The sequence below is a fragment of the Tenrec ecaudatus genome, chromosome X (assembly GCF_050624435.1).
Source record: "Tenrec ecaudatus isolate mTenEca1 chromosome X, mTenEca1.hap1, whole genome shotgun sequence".
NCBI classification, from domain to species: domain Eukaryota; kingdom Metazoa; phylum Chordata; class Mammalia; order Afrosoricida; family Tenrecidae; genus Tenrec; species Tenrec ecaudatus.
The window spans coordinates 99,287,475-99,305,119 of record NC_134548.1 but is presented as its reverse complement, the minus strand read 5'-3'; the positions used below and the strand labels follow the sequence as shown (position 1 = coordinate 99,305,119).

The following is a 17,645-nucleotide window of genomic DNA, read 5'->3' as shown; positions in this document are numbered from 1 at the left end:
GTGTCTCATCGATGCTTTAGTTTGCATTTCCTGGATGGTTAGTGATGCTAAACATTTCTTCATGTGTTGGCTATTTGGGTGTCATCAACATTGAACTGTCCTTTACCCACTTCTTAATTGTGTTATTCATCTTTTACTTATTGAGATATTGCAGTTTCCTATAGAGTTTAGACATTAGTATTTTCTCCATTGTGTCATGTTCAAAAATATTTTTGCACTATGTGGATTCTCTTTGGATTAAGTCTCTTGAGGAACATAAATGTCTCATGTTTAGTAGGTGCCAGTCGTTTATTTTGTCTTCTATTGTTGTTTCCTAGGTTAGGTTTTATGGTGGGTCTATGCCCTTTAATAGGATTGCTTCTATTTTCTCATTGATTATGCTTATAACTCTGGGGTTTTAGTTAGGTCTTTGATCCTTCTTAAGTTCGTTTTTATACATGAGGTGAGGTATGGAGATTAATTTTGCCAGCATCATTTGGTAAAGAGATCAACTCTTTCCTATTTAATGTTTTTCAGCCCTTTGTCAAAGATCAGTTGTCATTAGGTAGATAGATTTTTATTTCTAGGTTCTTTATTGTGTTCCATTTGTCTATGTACGTATCATTTTACCAGTACCAAGTTATTTTAATGACAGTGGCTGTGTCAGAAAGTTAGGAAGTTAGATGTCTCTTATTTTCTTCTGCTCCTTAAATTATTTGCTTATCCTGTGTTTCTTTTCTCACCATACAAAATTGGTAATTAGGTTTTCATTGCTTTAAAGAATGAAATTAAGATCTGAATGAGAATTGCATCATATTTATAGATGTTTTGAGTAATGTTAGCATTTTCTTAAAGTTGAGCCTTCCTATTTATGAGCATGGAATACTCTTCAATTTATAGAGGCTTCTAGGTTTCTTGTAGTAGTGTTCTGTAGTTTTCTTTGTATAAACATTTTGTTTCTCTGGTTAGGTTTATTCTTAAGTATTTAAACTTTTGTTGTTATTGTAAATGGTATTGTTTTCTTAATATCTTTTTCAGAGTTCTCTTCATTAGCACCCAGGAATCTGATTGATTTAAAAATAGTTTCATTGACATATAATTCACATATCATACACTTCAATAATTGGGCCATGTTAAAAAGAGTTGTACAGTCATCACTGCAATCAATTCTAGACATTTTCTTCTTATTGTACCTATTGTTTTACTTCCCCATTTGCCTCCAACCTCCCCTTCCATATCTTCAGGAAGTCACTAATCCGGTTAATGTGTCTATAGGTTTACACATCCTGGATTTCATACTATGGAAAATATGTATTAAAAATAGCAAAAACGAAAACAAAAATTCCAAAGTAAACCTTAACCCCACTATATATATTTTAAATATTTATTGTCACTTTATCCACATATCATAAAATTCAATAATTCAATCATATTAAGAAAAGTTGAGTAATTACCACTACAATCACTACAATTATCACAGAACATTCTCTTACTTGTACTCATTGTTTTTCAAGTAATGTTTTTAAACCGAGGCAAAAATATACTCAGCAAAACATTCTCCAGTGCTATTGACTATACGCTTTGTGTTGTACAGTTATTATTATCATTTTCCAAATCATTCCACCATCATTAACATAAACTCAATTACCCCGACGCAAAAACTCTTCCTCCTTCACCTATAGTAGCAATGAGTCAAATTTGCTTTCTTTTTTCCTTTTTCTTTTTTTCAATAGTTTTCTTGATATATTATTCACTTCTATATTTAAATAACTTTTGAAAAGAGTTGTATATACATCATCACAATCAGTTCTAATGCTTCCTCCCCCCTCTGGCATTCATTGTTTGTTCCCCGAATCCCCTCCTAGTCTGTCACATCTTCAATAAACCACTGCATCCATTATTTTTGTATGTTAATCCTATGTGTTGCCACATTGCTGAACCTTTCAACTCTTTCCAACTATTTCTTTGTCTTGTGTCTTTGGGATTTTTTTAAATATAAAATTATGTCATCGGCAAATTGTAAGACCTGTCACCATTCTTTGCCCATTTTGACTCCTTTGATTTCTCTTTGTTGTCTACTAACTCTAGTGGAAACTTTCAGCACAATGTTGAATATGTGGTGATAAGGGCATTCTTCTTGGATACTCATTTGCAAAGGGAATGTTTTCAGGTTTTCCCTATTGAGCGAGATGTTGACTGATAGTTTTATATATGGTTTTTATTGTGTTGAGAAACTTCTCTTCTAATCTGCTTACTCGGATAAAGGGCAAAGCTATTCACAAAATGATGAATTTCAATGGAGGATTCATTTTAGTGGGAACTCAAATGAACTCATGGCTTCCACTGTAAACTGCAGAGTTGGTAGGTGCCATTGAGTTGGTTCTCATTCATAGTGATCCAAACTACAGCAGACACATGTGCCATCCTGACAGCTTTTTGTAGGTGTGAGCCCACTGTTGCAGCCACCCTGTCAATTTCTCTCATAACGGCCTTTTCTTCTTTCTGTTACCCCTCCACTTTACCAAGCATGATATCCTCCTCCAGAGATCGTTCTCTCCTGATGATAAGTCGAAAGTACATAAGAAGTCTTGTCATCCTTGCTTTTAAGGAGGATTCTGTCTGTATTTTTCCAAGACAGACTAGTTTGTTCTTTTCACAGTTCACAGTACCTTCACTGTTCGTTGCCAGCAGATAATTTAAACACATCAATTCTTTCTCAGTCTCCCTTATTCAATGTCCAACTTTCATATACATATACAGCAATTAAAATACCATGTCTTGGATCAGGCATACTTTACATTTTAGTCCTCAAAGTAATATCTTTGCTTTGCAGCACTTTGAAGAGGACTTGTGGAGCAGATTTACCCAATGAAATGTGTCCTTTGATCACTTGAGTGCTGCTTCCATGAGCATTTCTTGTGGGTCCAAGCAAGATGAAATCTTTGACCTCAATACTTTCTCTACTTATCATGATGTTTCTGATTGGTCCAGTTGTGAGTATTTTTGTTGTCTTTACATTGATTTGTAACCTATACTGAAAGCTTCAATCCTTGATCTTCATCAGCAACCTCTCCAAGTTTTCCTCATTTTCAGCAAGCAATGTTGTATCACTTACATATCATAAGTTATTAATAAGCCTTCTCCAACCCTTATGCCACATTCTTCTTCATGTAGTCCAGCTTCTCTGATTATTTTCTCAGCATAATAATTGAATAATTATGATAAGGAGATATAAACCTGAAGCACACCTTTCCTAATTTTAAACCATGAAGTATTCCCTTGTTCTGTTCACACAGTTTTTTCTTGATCCATGTACAGCTTCCTTGTGAGAATAATTAAGTGTTCATAAGTAGCACTCAGAATTTATGCTGTCGTTCAACAGGAAGCGATAAAACTTCTAGGTATTATACACAAAGACATGCTGGGGTTGTTTGTTTTGTTTTTTGACAAAGTAAGTATAGACAGGATCCAAAACGGATGGAGAGAGTAGTCTCTGACTATAGACACTCTCATTTCCTTCTCCTAAAAGTAGTTTTTATAAAAGTCAGTAACAGGACTTTCACTCACAGACCATAAAGAACAAAATAAGGTGGAGAATAAATTCACATATGCCTCCCCAACAGTAAATCTTTAATATCATGTTAAAAATTATACTACATTACATTCTTACATTCACTTTATATATATATATATATATCCTATTATGTATTTGTGAGTTTCAATTAGCACTTGCAACAATCTTTAATGCTACTATTTATTATATTAATCATAAAAAATAAAAAGATATGATAAATATTTAGCACGATAAAAGTGCTATGAGAAAATGAAACTCACTTAATATTACATAAAATTATATGCTCAAATTTAATGGATCTGTTAGTAATGTCATTTTAAATGAAGCTCTTGGAAGTAGCACATGGCCTATTTTATTAACATTCCTCTAGCACAAGTTTAATCCAAACAAAAAGTCATCAAATGGATTCTGATGAACAGTGACCCTATATAGGATTTCTGAGGCTGTAAATCTGTACCGGAGAAAACAGCCTCATCTTTCTCTCATGGATCAGCTGGTAAGTTTCAGCCACTGAACTTGCTGCTAGCAATCCAACAAGAGTCTGACAGCACTATCAGGGTTACTTAATGTCTAATGTTTTATAAATAGCTCAGGAGTTGGGAAGAAAATCCCAATTAATAGCTTTAGTATAAAATTTTATCAAATTAGCAAATAGCATAAATATATAATTTCTAAATAATAATCTCTAATGTGGAGAAAGAAAGGAAAATGGAGGTACCTGTGGTATTAATTATTTTTTAAGTCCGTTTTAGTGATAGTCTCTCATTTTGTGTGGTGTTATAAATCCTGGGATATGGTTATAGTTCCATTTTGGAATGAATTCTCTGGTATGCTGCTGGGACAGGTATAATTTGAGTCCCCACTTTCCAGAGGGTGTGACTCAAGGCACTACCCTTAGTTTCCTTTGAGGTATAATCTGCAGACTATCCATACATCGAAAGGCAAAATCTGCATTAAAGCTTTGGATATGGGGAAGAAGCCATATTTGTGACCATCCCTTCCTGGCTGATCATGCACAGAAGAGTAATGCTGAGTCACTAGTAATGGACACCAGTGAGATGAAAGTTACTACATTTGCACTGAGCAACTTTGGTAATGTTTTCTTCTTTCTCTGGATCCTATAGATTTATTGATTTTGCTTGACTTCTGGTTCTTGGACCTTGAGTTGAGGCCTGTCCCCTGATCAGATTTCTGTAGCTTCTGAAGCCTTGTGGATAAGGAGAGTCCTTTAGGCAAACATCTAAACTTCAGAATTTGGATTTACCAGGCCCCCAAACCACATGAGTCATTTCCTTAAAAATGTGTGAGTTCTGTGAGATGTTATAGTACATTGTAGCACCCCAAGGCATGAGGGGAGCAGTAGTGATCATTATCAGGGTTAATGAAGCGGTAAAACATTATTTCTTAAGTCAGACATTTGGGACATCATCAACCTCCACCTCGATGGGACCAGTCTTTTATTAATATTTCTGAAACAAATCATTTTTGCAGTAGCATATTACTAAATGTTATGTTTGTAAACCAAGTTCATTTAATTACTGTTTGCCCTACCTGGGGTTATATCAATGTTCCTGGCTGCCCCAATGAAAGCTAATGTGCTAAAGTACTGTTTAGTGTTTGTATTCCTTTATTCCCCATACCTGTTCTTTGAACTTAGACATCTCTAAAGTTTGATGAGCTTTTCCTTTTGAGAAAATAATCATCAACCCTCTTCTCTATTCACTTTCCTTCCTTTTCAATCATGACCCTTTAAGACATCTCTTCAGCTACTTTCTTGTTAGTATCATCCACTCCCTTCTCTATGTTTATTTCTACTGATCTTACCATATGAAATCCACAGCCTGCCTCAATCCAACCTACTAATTCCATCACTTCCACTTTGGTAACCAAGATTAGCTCTCTCCCCATAAATATGATCATCGGTGCAACTACAAATTTATAGATTCCAAACCCAGCTGAGCACTCAGAAAATTAAGGCAATTTGTTAAAGTATCCTTCAGAAAATCTCTCTTCTTTTTCACAAATCAACTGATTCAAATCTTCACAATTCACTACTCAATTCTATGGGAAAAAACAACTGCATTTTCTTGCTCCCAACATGAAAATTTAAGTCAAGCAATATATAACCTTACTTCTACTAGTCTGGTCTCATTTTTTGTTGTTGTTGTTGTTGTTTCCTCAAAAGTTAGTATTTCCTCTTTGTGGTCTGTGTTACATCCCTGTGTTAGACCTGGTTGACTAGAGAAGCAATTCCAATGACACTCATACATTTAAGAAAGAGCTTTATATGAAGAAGTAATATATCAGGAAAACATCCTGGCCGGGTCCAATTCAAGTCCCTACTAGTCTGTAAGTCCCTCTTCAGACTCACACAGCCACATGCAATGATGCAGAATGCAGGAAGAATTGGTGGGTGCAGACTCATATGGATCCAATGGCGATGGACACATCACAGGGCTCTATTAGCAATCAGGGTGGAGACAGAGAGAGAGGGGGAGGTTTTCAGGGCCCTCCTTTTGAGAAGGCCACATCTACAAGAAGACGCCATCCGACTGTGTTCTGATTGACAGCCTGACTAGCACCCCTACATTTTTATATATCTTCAAGTTGACATGAAATTACATGACTACCACAATCATGCTTTATCTTCTCTGAAATATTTCTCGATCAGTACTTGTCCCTTTACATTATTTCTTCAATATATCCTTTGTTGTTTGACTGGTTCACGTAGGCCTATAAATATTTTTAAATCTCTCCACATAAAAGAATTATTAAATCTGTGCAGACTGAACTGGGTTGCTGCTGCTGCTACCTCCATCACACCAGCCTCTTAGGTCTCAGCAAGGCCAAGCAATGCTCCCAAATGGAAACAAGCCACTTTTGGAACAGATCAAATCCAGCCTTATTCAACAATACTGCCAGTTATTTCATAATGACAGAACTCAACTGAGCGCAATTTATATTTAAGCATCATGTCTTACATGGGACAGCCAGCCGTTTGAGGGGAAAGATGCCACTGTGGAGTAGTCTAGCCTTCCGTTCCAGAAAATCTATCAAAGCATCACATAGCAGGACCATCATCTCATTTAAGATAGCTGCATCCTCAGCATGGTAGTGGGCCAGCTCAAGGCACATTATGGGTTTAAACCAGATGTTCCTACTAAAAAATATCAGCAATGCTTGGGTTTGCACCAGCCACATGTTCAGGCTTACTCTATACAACTTCAGCTGTGTGTTCCAGCCAGGAATTCATGCTGGTTCCTCTTCCCTCATCTTCCTGATACTATTCATACTTCTCCAGATGTCCTAAATATCATTCATGGGCGAGGCCATGGTGTGAGTGATGCTGTGCGCTGCTGCCACCAGTGTGTTTTGCATGATGTTTGGATGCTAAAATAGTTACATCTGAAAAAAAGTTTGTATTGTACCAGTGTATGCCTTGGAAAGATTTAAATAATGCAAAAGACTGTTGGCTTATTTTTAATCTACTGAAAAGTTGCTCTAGTAATCCACAGAAGTGAAGGAGACAGTAGCTGCCTCACACCCAATATTGATGTGCTCAGATGATGCAATGCTGCATTATACACTGAAACCATGAAAATCTGATAAACAGTTAAGAAAAATTAAATCTTTGGCTCCTCCACATCCCTTTTCAGCTACTAGCCCTTATCTCTATTTCCTTAACTGTTCACCTTAAATGAGTTTTTTTAAAAAAATACTTCCTATATCTACTTCCTTTACATTTGTATGTAGACTGCTACTGCTCACACAACTCCAACAAAACAGCTCCAGTAGAAAAGGCTATCTTGGGAGGGAAACTTGAGGCAAGCTTTGACCAATTGCTACAAGAAAAGAAAAATCTAGCATGTTCTGATCATATGAAAGAAGAGAGAAGAATAAATAGCTGGACCTCACTATCTTTCTTCCTTCAGATCGCATGCAAAGGCCCCTTATTACTTGATTCTAAATGGCAGCCTATTAATGAATTCACACATCAGATGAGGGTAGAGTACCCTTGACTGGAGTAGATCGCCAGGTCTATTCTCCTTGCGTGGCTGGCGAGTTTAAACCACTAACATTTTGAGCATTTGCTGTGGGGAGGAATGACTGTATGGTCGTTTTCTTCTCTGTCGTGTAATTTTTTTTCGTAAAGCATAGTTTACAGCTAGTTAATATAAAAAATTCCCACCAGTGTGAAGTCTTAGTTTGCAACTGTGAAATAATTAATTCACTGATGATTGCCATTTGATAACATAATCAACGTACAAATGCTTAACAAACCAAGATATCTGATAACAATCAAAGTACAAACGCTTAACAAACCACAGTACTGCATTGAACTATATGCAAGAATAGGTCTAGTATGTAGAACATGTCTGAAGCATAGAATGTAATGAATACATAAATGGACATGTGGATTAATCTGTGAGGAAATGAGTGCAAGAGATAGTAGGCAGGTGAATGAATGACATAATTTAGGAATTCATATCAAATCATTACCTAGGAGTCAGTTGGTCTAGTTCCAGTTCTGGCACTCACGAAACAATTTAATGTGCCTGAATAGTTTACATACCTCTCCAGGTGGCTTTGAGGACAAACTAATCATTTCAGGAGCACTATTTGACTATGTTCTGAATATGATTAGAATCTTGACTGATAATCTATAGAAGAGTACATAGCTGAATCAAGATCCATCAGAAATAACCAAACTCACTGCTGTTGAGTCCACTGTGACTCAAACAGACCCTACCGGACGCTGTGGGTTTCTGAGACTGTAAAATAGGTTAAGGCGAGGAAAGTTTCATCTTCCTCCGGTGGTTTTGTGGTTTGCAGTCCAACTCACTACACCACCAGGGCTATTTTTGTTTTGTGTTGTTTTGTTTTACCAAAGCAGCAACAAGTGAATTTTCTCATTCCCCATCTTTCAACTTCAATTGTCTATAACTGGAAGGAAATGTACCCTGTAGGAAAATGTAACAAACTGCCTTCATCCTCTCAATCATTCCTCCCTTGGAGAGGTGGATCAAATTCCCTGCCTGGGTGAGCTGCATAGAAGGAAGTGAGCATGCTTCTCTCAGTGACTTTTGGCTTCTGTTTTTCTGAGGACTAGAGCCAGTCCAAGGAAAAAGGATGAGACTTTCTAGTCCCATAAATAGTTATAGTCTCAGAAAAGCACAGGGGGCAGTTCTGCTTGTCCTACAGGGTCGCTGTGGGTCGGGATTTTCTCACTGGCAATGAGTTTGGCTTGGTTTCTGATTGTTTGTTTATTGATATACATTGGTGGCTGTAAGTTATCCAGTTGTGTCAATGCCTGAATCTGTAAATTATTTTCCTCAGGCGTATACTCGCCAAACCAAACTCACTGTCATTGAGTCAATGCTGACTCATAGTGACACCTGTGGGTTTCTGAGACTGTAACTCAGTGGTTCTCAACCTCCCTAATGCCGAGACCCTTTAATACAGTTCCTCGTGGTGTGGTGACCCCAAACCATAAAATTATTTTTGTTGTTACTTCATAACTGTAATTTTGCTATATTTTTGAATCGTAATGTAAATATCTGATAGGCAGGATGTATTTTCATTGTTACAAATGGAACACAATTAAAGCATAATGATTAATCACAAAACAGTATGTATTTATATATTGTCAAATATTTATTTCTAAGGACAAATAAATGAAATTTTGTCTTGAAGCATGGTGTAGTATGGATAACAGTCTTCACACCAGGTACTAGTATGTGGGCATATCTGCATGTTGGCGGACCCGCCTGGTGATGGATAGGGGAGCGGTGTCTCAGTTCCTAAGAACATCGGAAATATGTGTTTTCAGATGGTCTTAGGTGACCCCTGTGAAAAGCTCATTGGACACCCAAAGGGGTCGCTACCCACAGCTAGAGAACCGCTGCTGTTTACTGATGTGAAGTGTCTGGTCTTTCTCCCATGGAGCTGCTGGTGGTTTGCAGTCCACAGCCCAAGACGTAATCACTACCCCACCAGGATTCCTTAGAGTACCTAAATAGGTCATCTATTAGGGTGTAAATCATGTCCTGTAATCCAGCATTCGTCATGAGTAAACAGACCGTTTACTCCCTTTCTCACTCTTTCCTCAGCTCAGATTAGAAAGTGTTGCTACTGAGAGCTCGCTGGGAAAATCCTTAAAGTACTCCTTCTCTCTCCGTCAGCCCTCCAAACAAAAACAAAAGCAGTCGTCATTCAGGAAAATGTAGCAGAAACTTCTTAGATTCCTCATTCCACCCTTAAAGACGCTGAAAGCTGCCTCCTTTTTAAAGATTTGGTGCAGCAATGAGGAGTCAAGAGAATGGCTGGCTCATCTTTTCAACTTTCTCATCATTTTACCGCTCGTAAACTCTTCTCTTTAAGTCCTGGTCACCATATCCTAGCCTTCTTTTAATATTTATTTAGTGTTTCATTATTAGCAACCCATGAGCTAACTATAATTTTGCTACTGTTATGAATCACAATGTAAATATCTGATATGCAGGATGTATTTTCATTGTTAAAATTTGAACATAATTAAATCATAGTGATTAATCACTAAAACAATATGTAATTATATATTGTGAAATATTTATTTCTAATTACAGACAAATGAAATTTTGTTTTGAAGCATGGTGAATAGAACCACCATGTCATGGGAGACCAAGCCTATACAGGCAGATCTTTGGGGTAATAAACCATATTTTAAACATACTCATTATCTTGGAAGACAATAATACATGAGAAGGCTATTAAAAAGCTTGGGGGTTAAGAAAACTGGGAAAGTGATCTTCAAACGTGAGCTAGGGTGTCATACGAAATAGGCCACTATACTGATTTAGTGCTCAATCCCTACAATCCTCCAATCTAACCATGGACATGAATGTTCCCTTAGCTTAAATTTTATCATTTGTAAAATAGGGATAAAAATATTTCCCTTAAAAGGCTGTTTTCTATATTATATGAGATGATGCATATAATGTGCCTAAGCATTGTTGTTGCTTTTGCTAAATTCACCATTTTCATTTCTAAAACAATACAAGAAAAGAACTTTTATGAAGGGCTGGATGCTATGCTGTGATTAACCATAAACTTTAAATTTCAGGATAATTAACATATAATAACATAATTGATTAATCTATTAACTTTCTTAATTAGTTTATCCAACATTCACTATCATTTATAAAAACCTACTTGCCCAGGCACTGTTCTAGAACCTAGAAATGTCAAAGTAAATAAGTAAGACACAACTTCAGTGCTGATAAGCCTTAATTGGAAAAACTGAGAACAAATAGTAGCATATAAATACTACATATAAGTCAAAGTCCTCATTCTCTATAGATCTCATTCTTAGTAGAAGTTCTATCCCCTGCCCACTTTTATCAGTCAGACTGAATACTGCATGTTGCAATGGGGAAAAATAATAATAATACAATCAGCTTATGTCAACATTGAATAGGTCTTTATCCAAGTGAAAGAGCCCTGGTGGTTCCATTAGGTAAACATTGTATTGCTAACGGAAAGGTTGGTTGTTCGGATCTGCCAGAGGTGGTCTGCTTCTATAAAGATTTTAAAGATCTACAGATTTGGAAACCTTATATTGGATTGTTATGAGTCTGAATTGCCTTAATATGAATGGGTTATACCCAAGTAAATTGACTTTTGCAATTAATAGTAACTTGTTAAAAAAGTCATTAACATATTAACCTTGGTGTTCCTAATGATAAAAATGTTACCTTTTAAATTGTCAACATGTTACTCAATGGTAACTGACCTCTGATAATCTATTTATATGGAAATATTGCTTTAATAAAATTTCTTTTAGGTTTAGGTGGCACAAGTGGGCTAACACACTTATTAATGAACATATAGACATATGGCTATAGGAGATCTGCAAACCACACGGACAGCAGTTCAACATGACCAGCAACTCTAAAGGAGAGAGATGAGGCATTCTACTCCCGTAAACATTCAGTCTCACAAGTCCACTGGGCCAATTCTACTCTGTCCCATAAAGTCACTATGAGTTCCAAATGACTGGATGGCAATGATTTGGGTTTTGAGACATATGGCTGGTTTCACTGTTGCATTAAAAGGATATCATACAACAGGTAATTTTTTTGTTTTTTTGTTTAACCCTAACCCTAACCCTAACCCTACAACAGGTAATTTTTTTTATGTAGCTCTCAGAACAGAAATTATACCAGGTCTGTTTTGTCCAATAATTAGTCAGCAGCTTATAGCCCTGAAGCATACGTTTAAAAGTACATCATTTTCTTACTAATTCAATACTTAAAGTATTTTCCAGCCTTTGTAAAACTGCCATAATAGATGTTTTCCATATTTATTCTACTTTCATTTAAATTTTGTTTTGTTCTGAATTATTATAGATGTTAATAGCCCAGCCATCATAACTCCACTAACAAGTACATGTCTGGCTTTGAGCATGTTTGAACCATACTGAAAGACCCTAGGGGTTTTAGTATTGTTAAAGAATTTATCATTGCCAGGCAGGTCTGGGCAAATCTGAGTCAAATTCAGTCACTGAGGGAAAAGGAGCAAATAGTTTACATCATCCTCATTTTAAAAGTATTATTTTAAAAGTAATACAAAAAGTAGGATTTCTCCTGTACCTGGATTCACCCAGTGTCCAGCACTGACGGAAGCCCAGATGAACCCCCTTGAGGCTGTAACCCCCACCCTGCTGCAACCTTTTGTCTTCCCCCCAGATGGGGCACAACATTGGACTGACCCTGTGGTGATGGTCACGCTGCTCTTGTGTTTGTGGCTGCACTGCTCATCCTCCTACTGCTAGTGGTGTGGTGCTGGTATTTTGTACATCTATTCTTGTCTAAATTCAAGTCTCTGCAGGCAGTTATGGGAGACACACAATCCCACGAGGGAGATCACGAGCCTTCAAGATTAGAATCAGAAGCAGACACTCCACCTTCTCAACACAGGATCAGATCTGCTCACCAAAAGAAGAAACCTGACAAGCAAGGCTTCTGAGCCCAGATGTGAACCCTTACTCATTGGTGGTGAAAGCTGACTGGGAGCCTCTGTCTTTAGTGACTGGGTTCTAATGTACTAAAAGACAGAAAACTATTTTTCATTGGATTTTAAGTTCAATTTAAAAATAACATGTAAGCTTTATAGGGAATTAAAACCAAATTGAACCCTGTCATCTTAAAATAATCTTTTAGCTCTACTAGTGTTTTACTCATGTATCTGTTTCTTGGTGCTCAGGCTTATTTTCTTGCATTGGTGCAAATCTGGTAAACATTAGAGGCTTAAGTCCCTATATTTTATTAGATCTGAAATGTTTGGTTTTTTTTTTCTTCACGTCCTAACTTGTCTAGAACTGAGATGCATCTTACAATTGTTATCAACCCGGAACTAACTATAACGACCATCGTAGCCTATGTGTGTGTTCACTTGGTCATAACTTCCCATACTGTCATCATTTTAACTGACTTGTATATTGCTGGTATCAAACATGTAAGATTTAATTAGCTTTTAAAAATGTCTACAAAAAGAGTGCAATGTGACTCAGCACTGAATTAAAAAATTATTGTGTATGTCAAAACTCATGGGAAAAGGAAAAGCCACTTATCTCACTCTATACAGGTGGAGGTGGGGGTCATACCACCCAGAGGGAGAGTATTGGCTTTGTTCCAAAGAATTGGAGTGTGCATGCAGACCACACCACGATGCACCAAACCTGGAGGACAACGTAGACATGTGGAGCAATGTAGACATGAGGGCAACATAGACATGTGGAGCAAAAGAGTGGGCTACAGGGCTGGCCCCAATCACAACCAAACGGACATCCTCCCTAGAAGCATGTGTGGCAGAGGGTCTGCATGCCTTGTCCACACAGAAGCAAACCTAGAAGGAAAAGGAGAGAAGGGTGGTCTAGACCCCATATGGTCACACCAAGCCCACGGGGAATCATCCCTGCATGGAACTTCTAAGGCATAGCGGACTGTAGAGCCGAAAACAGCTCAAGACATGATGTCCCCTCACTGGGGCACATCTCAACAGAAGACAATACTGGGGACACATGTCAGGTAGTTAGTCAGGACTGAACACCCCACAGTGGGGCAAACCAAGAAGGGAACATAACAGATCATCTATGGGAGCAAAGCCAAGCCACAAAGCCCCCTGAGGATGCCCCCAAATAGACTTTAGGCTAGGAGGGGCAACTCCTGGAATTCTCCCAAGATCAAAGGGGGGATAGTCATAAAGGTCAGCGGACAAACCTGGAATTATTTATGCTTTGTTGTTTGTTTGCTTATTATTATTATCTTTTTTTCCTTTTCTCCTTTTATTAAATCTATTGTTTTTGTTTGTTCTCTGCTATTAATGGTTTGCCTACTTATATAAGATAGACATAGGAAGAACGCTTGGGGAGAAAGCAACGTGACCAATGGTTCTGGAGGGACTTGAGGAGGAAGGAGGCAGGGGAAGGGAGTGGTGAGCAAACAATGCAATAGACGGAGGATGATTAGGGAATTAAAATCAACAACACGGAGGTCATAGAGATCCTGGGAGTGTTGGGAGAATAGCAGTCTACTTGAGAAGAATTACTAAGAGGCAGAAGAAGGGTGAGCCTGATGGTGGGGCAGGAAGAAGGTAAATGGAGACAGAGAAAAGATATAGGAAGCAAAGCTATGGTTAGAGGTATAAGCATAGTTGTGTCCATATGTAAATACATTAATTCATAAAAATAGAGGTGGATCTCTATGTACATATATTTATAAGGCAATAAATTGAGGTAGTGGATGGACTTTTGGGGCTCTGTTCGTGCCCTCCCTCAATGCAAGATCACTTTGTTCTAACAGCCTGGCACTCTGTAATGCTCACCTTCCTGTCCCAATCGCTGAAGAAAAAAATGGGTGCATAAGCAAATATGGTGAAGAAATCGAACAGTACCTGGCTCTGTTCACTGGCACAGACAGGAACTGGAAATACAGGGAATCTAGGACAGAAGAACCCCTCAAGACCAGTGGGGAGAGTGGCGATATCAGGAGAGTGAAGGGAGGGTGAGGGAGAAAGGGGGAACAGATGACAAGGTCTATATATAACCTCCTCCCCGAGGGATGGACAGCAGAGAAGTAGGTGAGGGAGACGTTGGATAGTGTGAGATATGACAAAATAATAATAATTTATAAATTATCAAGGTTTCAGGGGAAAGGGGAAGGGGGATGGAGGGGAAAAATGAGGAGCGGATGCCAAGGGATCAAGTAGAAAGCAGGTGTTTTGAGAATGATGATGGCAACATACGTATGAATGTGCTGGACACAATTGATGTATGTATGGATTGTGATAAGAGTTGTATGAGGGCCTAATAAAATTATTTTTAAAAAGATATAGCGTCTGGGGTCTTAAAGACTTCAAGTTAAACAAGCAGTCATCTAGCAGAAAACCAACAAGCTCACATGGAAGAAGCACACCAGCTTGCGCATTCATGAGGTGTCAACTCTTGAAAGAGCTCTTCTATGTAAGTGTTTAATAAACCTGTAGTGGTGTAAGAATACATTGTTTCACAATCAGTTAGCAATGTTTTTCCTAATGATATAGATGGAGTGTCTAAACAATTGAATGGTCTCTTAGGTTAGATAGAAATTATTTGTGGAGATCAGAGAAGATGGCTGCCAGATAACAAGCACAGGAAAATGTTCTCAGCAACTCTCAGAGATGTGCCACTTGGAGGGATACCCTGCATGTCCAGGAAGCGAGGGTTTCAAACTAAAGATAAGTCCACATAAGTTTCTTCAAGTAGGAGAGTAACAATACTTGCTGACGGGTTCCCTGATACCACTTGTCTATGTTAGGCAATTTGAAAGACAGCGAATTGGCCAACTGACTGGAAGAGATCATATTTGTACCCATTCCTTAAAAAGGTAACTCAAAAGAACGTTCAAATAATAAAACAATATCATTAACAATTGATTTTACATGCAAGTAAATTTTTTCTGATGCTCACCCAACAATGGTTGCATCAGTTGACAAGGAGCTGCCAAAGCTTCAGGGCAGATTCAGAAGATGACATGGAACAAGGGCTATCCTTGCTGGTGTCTGATGAATCTTGGCTGAACAGAGACTCTCAGAAGGAAGTTTACTTGTGCTTTATTGAATATGCTAAGGCATTCGACAGTGTGGATCATAATAATCTATGGAAGATCTTGAACATATTGGGAATTCCAGAACACTTCATTGTGCTAAAGTTGAACTTGTACGTGGAAAAACAGGCAGTTGTGAAAACAGAGTAAGGGAATAATTCATGGTTTAAAATCAAGAAATGTGTGTGTGTCGTTGTAGCCTCTGAACATATTCACTCAGTTTGTTTTTAAGCAAATGATTAGAGAAGAATAATGTGGCATCAGGATTGGAGGAAGGCTTATTAACAGCCTGTGATACACAGATGGCACAACATAGCTTACTAAAAGTGAGGTGGACTTGGAAAACTTGCTGAGGAAGATCAAGGATTGCAGTTGTGGTAGTTACATAATCAGGTGTCAATTTGGGACTTGAGAGGATTAAGAGTGAAATGGTGGAGTCTAATCTGTCAATCAGCTCACAGCCATTGAAGCCTCTGTGTGGGCATGGCCTTCTCCTGAGAGTTCTGAGAATTCCTGGATTTCCTCTTTGGAGGAAGGAGAGACTGTCTCTTGGCTCACTCCCTTGGAGACACTTTACTGAGTATATATATGGCACTATGCTGATAGGCTCTGTGCCCTGGGAATTGGAGAAGCCACATGGACCTACCCTGATGCAACCAGACCTCTGGAGCCAGAGAAGCCACATAGAGACCCCTACCAGCACTGAGATGCCTACAACGCCAGTGCATCCACAAAACTTCCAACCCACTGGCCTGTCATCCTCCTGCATTTGGCATTATTGCAGGTGTTTTGTGAGTCTGAAGAGGACATTATAGATTGGTATCGGACATATGGGCTAATATCGGACTTATGGGTTTGGACTGGACTGGGTTGGGATGCTTTCTTAATGTACAAGTACCCTATACATAAAACTCTTCCTTATGCATTTATAAGTGTCCATGAACTTGTTTCTGCAGTCTACCCAAACTAATACAGCAGCCTTCAGAATGGATTACAACTTAATGTAAAGAAAACAAAAATCCTCACAATGGGACCAGTAGTTAACATCACAATAAGTGGAGGAAAGATTGAAGTTGCCAAAGATTTCATCTTGCTGCGATTCACGATCAAAGCTCATGGAAGGGGCACTCAAGAGATCAAATAACACAGCATCAAATCAGGTGAATCTACTGCACAAGACCTCTGTAAAATGTTAAAATGCAAGGTTGTTATTTTGTAAACTAAGATGCATCTCATCCAAGTCATGATATTTTTGATATACATGTGAAAGTGGGACATTGATTAAGAAAGACCAAAGTAGAGTCGATGCATCTGAACTATAGTATAGGCAAGGAATAATTAAAGTACCACAAACTGCCAAAAGAGCAAACAGATCGGGCTTGGAAGAAGTACAGCTAGAATTCTCCTTAGAGGCAAGGATGATGAGTCTTCTCCGCATGTCCATGGGACATCTTATTAGGAGAGACCAATCCTTGGAAGAGAGCATCATGCTTGGTCATTTGGAGGGGCAGAGTTCAAAAGGAAGCCCTCAACAAGATGGACAGTCACGGTTGCTGCTACAGTGGTTCAGATGTAAGAACAGTTGTGAGAATGGCATAGGACTGGATGGTGTTTCAACTGGATGGCGCTTAATAACAAAAAGTGTTTCACTTAATTTACATGAAAATCTCTCAAAATTTTTTAATGGCATATACTTACTATTGATGTAAACATGAAATCCTACAAATTAAATTCTCTTTTAAAAACTTTTTTTAATAACAGACCTCTTACCTTCATTTTAAGGTTATTTTTTCCTCATGGAACCAAATATTGACTTTAAAGTTATTTTTGGAAAAATTAAATCCTATCAGAGCCTTTTTTTCATCCAAAGTTGCCAATACTCTGTGTGTGTGTATGTAACATTAATAAGTGTGTTTCCACTGTTCATACCTAGCTGAAAATAATTTAGATACTGAATTGTGTAAATATAT

General features: G+C 38.0%; 1 pseudogene; it reads left to right on the top strand.

Annotated features, from left to right (window-relative positions):
• Window positions 1-6,406: 6,406 nt before the first annotated feature.
• LOC142433563 (nuclear transport factor 2 pseudogene) lies at window positions 6,407-6,863 on the top strand (annotated as a pseudogene).
• Window positions 6,864-17,645: the final 10,782 nt, after the last annotated feature.